The sequence below is a fragment of the Triticum dicoccoides genome, chromosome 2A (assembly GCF_002162155.2).
Source record: "Triticum dicoccoides isolate Atlit2015 ecotype Zavitan chromosome 2A, WEW_v2.0, whole genome shotgun sequence".
Lineage (NCBI taxonomy): Eukaryota > Viridiplantae > Streptophyta > Magnoliopsida > Poales > Poaceae > Triticum > Triticum dicoccoides.
Genome location: NC_041382.1, coordinates 51,673,739 through 51,680,272, shown reverse-complemented (window position 1 = coordinate 51,680,272; position 6,534 = coordinate 51,673,739). Strand labels below are relative to the sequence as shown.

Below are 6,534 nucleotides of genomic sequence, written 5' to 3'. Positions count from 1 at the left end.
CTCTCCCCTCTCGTTGCTATGCATCACCATGATCTTGCGTGTGTGTAGATTTTTTTTTTAAAATTACTACATTCCCCAACACTGTCAACTCTATACACAGCTGCATCTTGTTTGATAGTCGCTTCATGCACGATCCTGCTGCCCGACGCATGCACGACACCGAAATCCAACGCCCGGTGCCTGATGTATGCATGCATGTGTGGCCGGATTTTAAACATCGTCTATGGATCGTCCATGTTTTGTCGTGTGTATAACATAGCTCTAGTGTTATTGCAACCACCAACGTGTTTTAGCTCAGGACATCTGGCTTAGCTGCAGAGGTTCAGCACGTCTGGGGCTATACACAATATAAGCTGCTTACTAGTACTCGCAAAAATTGGACGCCGATATCCACCGCACGTATGGTATATTCGACATGCACCCACACGCCGTGTGTGGTGTAAGCAGGAGGCAGCCCACACGGGCTGTGTGTGGGCGGACATGAGAATTGCCCACACATGTGGGCGCGGCTACTTCATGTCACACGCCTAACAAGTACTATTCATCTCCATCCCGCGCGTGTGGCATGAAGCAAAAATGCCCACACGTCCTGGCGCAGCTACGTTAGGTACCCACGGGATGACGATTTAGGTGCCACCGTGGTTGGCAGATGTAGTTATCCGGGATGACAAGTGTAGTTATAAAAGCATGGCAACTCTATCTGTTTTGGTTAACTATAGTTGCCATGTCTAATTTATGGTTGTTGTCACATGTACTCAAACTGTAGTTGCCCTGTGTGATTAATTACTTGCCACATATGGTCAAACAGTAGTTACCATGTGTATTTACCTAGTTGCCACATGTGGTCCAACCATAGTTGCCATGTATGATTAATCACAGTTGCCTTGTGTGTTTATCTGGTTGCCACGTACGCGCAACTGCAGTTTTCGTCTAGCAAAAAATCACAGTTGCCATGTGTGTTTACCTAGTTGACACGTTCGCATAACTACAGTTGCCATCCACAATGTAGGAGTGTCGTGTGGGCGAAAAACAGTTTGCCCACACGCGCATGAGCTAGGTGGTGGCTGTGGACAGAAACTAGTTCGCCCACACAGCGCAGCTGGCAAACAGCGTGGTGCGGGCGTGTGGGCAAACTCTCCAACACCCACACACCAAGCCCGTCCTACGTGACATGTGAATTCTGCCTCAATGTGTCAAGATTCGTGCAAACTACACTGGACGATAATCCACGCGTATGGGCGAGTTGCAAAACTGCCACACGTGTGGGCGTTAGTGTTTTCGCAAAAGTTATATACTAGTACTACGGTAGATTTTACCAGCTAATCTGGCAGATTCATCCATGACCAAGAAGATTTGATCTTGCGTACCTGAACGTAGCCACTTACTTATCCAGATTGCAGAAATCCCCTATCCACCAGAGAAAGCATTACATGTGTATGACATGCAATGCCTGAACATTTACAAAATACGTTCAACCCCAAACCAGAGAAAGCATTACGTACATGACATGCAATACACTGTAAGTGGTGCTCAACTGTTTCTGTGTAGTTGGGACCAAGCTGATGAGCTCACTACAGATGCGTAAAACCCAAAGTTCTGACACTCAACAATACACAAGAAACTGCTGGCTGCCCAACTGCCTGCTGAGAAATGCAGAATATCCGGGGAAGCTCTCTTAGCAAAATGGTCTCCAGAATCACCTACCACAACAATGTACAAGCATCTTGGTCCTTCAAATCTGTCAAAGAACTGAAGCTATTGGGTCCAAACGCCTACTGGGTTATATATTAGGTATAGCTAGAGAAGAGAAAAACAGTACAAAAAGTAAACATGAAAGAGGGGTACTTCATTACCATCGTTTTACAGCAAGAGGGTTCTTTTTAACTTGCCACTCCCAATTAAGAGATAAGCCTAACATAAAGATTTTCTAACACTACTATGGTAAATTTGAATTTCTGAGACTGCAAAGAGGCAAAGATGGCACTCTGGAAAATGCCCATCTAAAGGTTTGTGATTAAAATGATTTTATAAGGAGACCACAGTTTAAAAAAACATGCTCCCCCATATAAAATCATCAAAAGATAATCAACGAAAGCTAATCCTGAAACATGAAGTACCCATTGGGCTCTTAGTTGCCAATCTGAATTCTGGGCAGTTTCACACAAGATTATCTCGGTCACAATAGAGTAGAGGTTCTAGTACTCCCAAAATATGTAGCCCCAAGGCTATGCCTATGCCAGTTGATGGCAGCACTTCAGTACATATAGTACAATCTCAGTCCCGGTGTTGAATACAAACACATTAAAAATGAATCTTAGAAACAAACATGTATAGTGAAAGTCTGAATTAACATAAAGATTTTCTAACACTATGTCGGCAATTTGAATTTCTGAGACTGCAAAGAGCCAAAGATGGTGCTCCGAAAAATGCCCATCTAAGGATTGTAACCAGATATTTGCCATTCTAATCCTGTAAATGTTCCTCAAAAGGATGCGCTAGCCATATTTGAATACTTTCCTTGCATCACATCACCTGAACTGTCTAATTAGTCTCTAGTTCTTGGGAAAATACTTTCTCTTCATATATGTTCACTAACGATAAGTCGGTCACTGTTCCTGCATATTGACCATAGTTTTAAATAGCCTGCTATAGCTCCGCTATAGCATTTACAGAAGGTCTTGCGCTAAGAGACTTTGATCCAAACAAATGAACAAACATTTTAAATAGCTCGCTATATAGCACGCTATAGCATTTAGAAAAGGTCCGCCGCTAAGAGGCTTAGCGCGCTATTTAAAACTATGATATTGACCCATTCTACAGTTCTACTGTGACCAAAGTGTTCACCTATCCCCTGGCTTGTTAATAAAATTTGTGGCTAAATGCTTGGTTTGCTGATTCGGGCCAAATCCCAGTTTCGTAGTATGTTCGTACATGCAGTTACATGTGAGTGCAGTGCATACATGGAATTAAACCAGGCCACGAGATGATAGTATATGACAATTATCCTGCATTTTCTGCTCAAAGCCTGAATGTGTGCAACGAGTGTTATTTGGCTGCAGGAGGGAAGTTAACCACATTACTGGTCCTCCGGTTCGGACTGGTTTTATGAGTATTGCTAAAGTTAGTTGACTGACAATCCACGCAAATTCAACAGTGCCTTTCATGCTGCAATTATGTGTTCTTTATGGAAACTTTGAAATGATATCTGCTATAACAATGCTCGTTGGTCGGGATTTCAGGTTCTATGGTTGGGCATCACCAAGACAATGAAGAACTGGACCAAATCTCTACTATTAAAGGAGAATGGAACGTCGTGATGTTTCAACCTTTCGACTCCCCCTCTATCGATCGACGTCTCCCTCCACCCTTCGTACGCACGATTGAAAAAAGGAAAACTACCGCTCTCATGAAAAAAAGGAAAATAATCCATCGCAATGAATATCAGGAGAAAATAACTGCAAAGCGATCCAACCACACGCACGACATGCACCATAGCAAAGCCGTCCTCCCCTCCCCTCGAGCTCCCGTCCCGTGTTCCCCACCGGTGAGACCGCAGGTTCCGGTTCCCTCCTCCGACTCCGTCATCTAAATCCTAGGGTGATCCGTCGTAGAACTTCTCGAGACTCTCCTTCCCGCACGATCTCAAGCAGCCGCCGCCGTAACCGTCCCCGCATCTGCGCCCCGTCGCCCCCTGCGAGCCGGGCGGCCGGGCCTCTGCTGCAGCCAGAAGACGCCGGCCACCGAGCAGTTGCCGTCCCTCCTCCCCGCCCGCCCAAGTCCTTAATGCGCGACCTGCCCAAGCTACTCCTCTTCATGGCCCCTATCAGCCGCGATGATGGTGTTCGTCGACCTGCAGCAGTTTCCCAATCATTTGTGTATTCTCTCAGGTGAGCTTCTCTCTCCCCAGTTGATGTCTCTTATTGCCATTCATTCACCGGTTTGGTGAGCGTGCAGTTTGATGTGTGCGCTTGTGATTTTTTCTTTGCATGAAGCTAGCACGGGGAATGAATCTGGGATGATGGATTTAGCTTCGTGGAAAGGAAGGGTAACCTTAGTCTAATTATGGTCAATACGTGGACTGTTGAGTTGCCGATGTCTGAATGTGAGTAATTTTTTTGCCTGTGTGCTTGGTTTGTGAACTGATTGGATAATTTTGTCTTTCCACTGTTATTCCGAGTAATTGTTTTAAATCGTCGAAATTGCTTTTCTAAGGTAGTTGATATTTATGCAGCTTCAACTTTGTTTCTTGTGAACAGAGATTATAGTTGTTTGTCTAGCTTCAAGGTTTATTTTCTTGTGCTTGATGATAGCACGGATGAGCGGATCCCATGGTGTGGTTCAGACGATGAACCAGGGTACGGTTATCTTGTTGACACTAGAAATTCAAGACAAAGAAAATGTGTATGTATGTATTATTCAATTTGGTACAGTAAGGGATAGTATCTCTGACTTTGTAGCAATGTATAGTAATACATATTTGTATTTTCCGATTTAGCAGGATTCATTGGAGCATCGACCAAACAATACTTTTGCAAGTTTGCTTTAATTAATTTTGAGACGTGTTCCTTCTGATTGAAGATGGTCGTGACCAATTTCAGTAGTGCAAAACCATTCAACATTGTTGGTTGAATTGGGCTTGGAAAATACTTGATCGAGCAGCTCCTTTGTTGTTTGATTACAAGAAAATAACAATTATTAATGATAATTGTTATTTAGGTGTTCTGATGACATGCTATAAAACAAGCTTCCTGAAGGAGACAGGCAGTACCACTAATTCTCATGTCACTATGTGCTATCATATTGTAGAGTACAAGAAGCTATGCAACCTACTGAAAGCGAGGGATTATGAGCCTCATGACCGCAGTGCGCCACTATGTGCATGTCGCTCGGCTTCGATTCAGTGGCGGGGGCAGAATAGCAGTGTGGCGTTGGCGATGGGCAATAACGTTTGAACTTAGTGACGGGTCACGGCAGCACACTCGTTCAAGATATGAGAATTAGTGTTTCTTCTTTTCTATTTTTTTGCGGCTGATGATGGATCTATCATTCTCCCTCTTAACTGTGAATAAATATGCCAAAGTGGTAATACTACTTTTTTATGATGTGGCTCTGCAGCTATGTTGTCATTGTGCTTTCTGTATTTACTTATGCACTAAATGCCAGCATCTTTAATTCAGTAATAAGCCATCTCTTAGATTAGTGTAGTGATGGCCTGCAGTTTGGTTCAACCTTACACACTTCACCGGATTTATGAATTTAATTAGACGTACAAGGACTCATTATACTCTTTTTTGCAGCCTCACAATCAGTACATATACATGTTCTAGACCGTACAAAGTAGCGTGGGACCTTTGGGCCATCACCACAATGAACCACCTGACCAAAAATACGGTGTTGGTTTTTTATTGTCGATGTGTCATAGAAGTGAGTTGTTTTGTTGCTGCCGAGTACCTTTGTGTTTTCAGTTTTGGCTCCTATGCCTACCCAATTATTCATGTTCATGTACACCCAAATTGAATCACATATTTTTACATATATAATTGGTTCAATATCATATTATCCCTACAGGTTGAGTGATACTTATCTCATTAGAGAACTATTTTATTTGTTAGAAATGTAGATCTGATTTTGTTATCGACTTGTCGGCTATGTACATGAGCACGCACAAGTTGCAGTGACTTAGCGCTGGTAAGAAACTTTGAAACATTTTCTCTTCCATTCACATTTATTTAGAAGGGGCACTTACAGGGTTTTCAGGCAATATATCTTTTCAAATCTTGAAACAAGCATACCACTAATATGGCAACACTACTTACTTTTAGTTAGCTTCTGTTGAATCATATTGAACTCCAATAGTGAATTAGAATGACAAACTAAGCACCAGTTGAGATTACTTAAAAGGATTTGCAAACTATATTGTGTTTTCAAGGAACTTAATCACACAAGTTCACCATGGCCTACTATATTGTGTCTGAAGGAAATTTCTCACAAAAGTTCGCGGTTACCATTGTTGTTTCACACATACAGTGACGGCAAATTTTAACATGCTCCCTCTTACCCCCTCTTTTTACATGTGAGGTAAGAAGGTAAGAATTAATCAGACCACTAATTAATGAGATCAACGACTCAGATCTATTATATACTCTTACCTTTCATGTGAAAACATGGGGTAAGAAGGAGCATGTGTCGTGTGTAGTTTGAGGTGAAGTTGAGGCCAGCCGCACATTCGTTGTTACTATCCATCTAAGTGATGGACATTAGATGCGATAATATGGAACACCAGGCAAGATGAATTTCGTTAGGTAATCGTCAGAACTAGAACAAGCTCGTGGATGATGATGAAACATCACACATGTAATGGGAAGACATTGAATGAGAAGGGGGCTTGGGTGGGGGAGGAAGCACGAATATATATATGGTGATGTTTTCTTTTTCACAGTTTCTAACCTCTCCGTCCAAATAAAACACATTCAATCAATAAGTTATGTCGTAAAATTTACTTGTTATCCCGTGGCAACGCACGGGTATTCAATT

At 42.5% G+C, this 6,534-nt stretch overlaps 1 long non-coding RNA gene across 1 annotated transcript; it reads left to right on the top strand.

Moving 5' to 3' along the window:
- Positions 1-3,510: 3,510 nt before the first annotated feature.
- On the top strand, positions 3,511-5,065 carry LOC119358907. Its single transcript, XR_005172323.1, has 3 exons — positions 3,511-3,887; positions 3,997-4,102; positions 4,807-5,065. It is a non-coding gene; the product is annotated as an uncharacterized LOC119358907 (long non-coding RNA).
- The last annotated feature ends 1,469 nt before the right edge of the window (positions 5,066-6,534 follow it).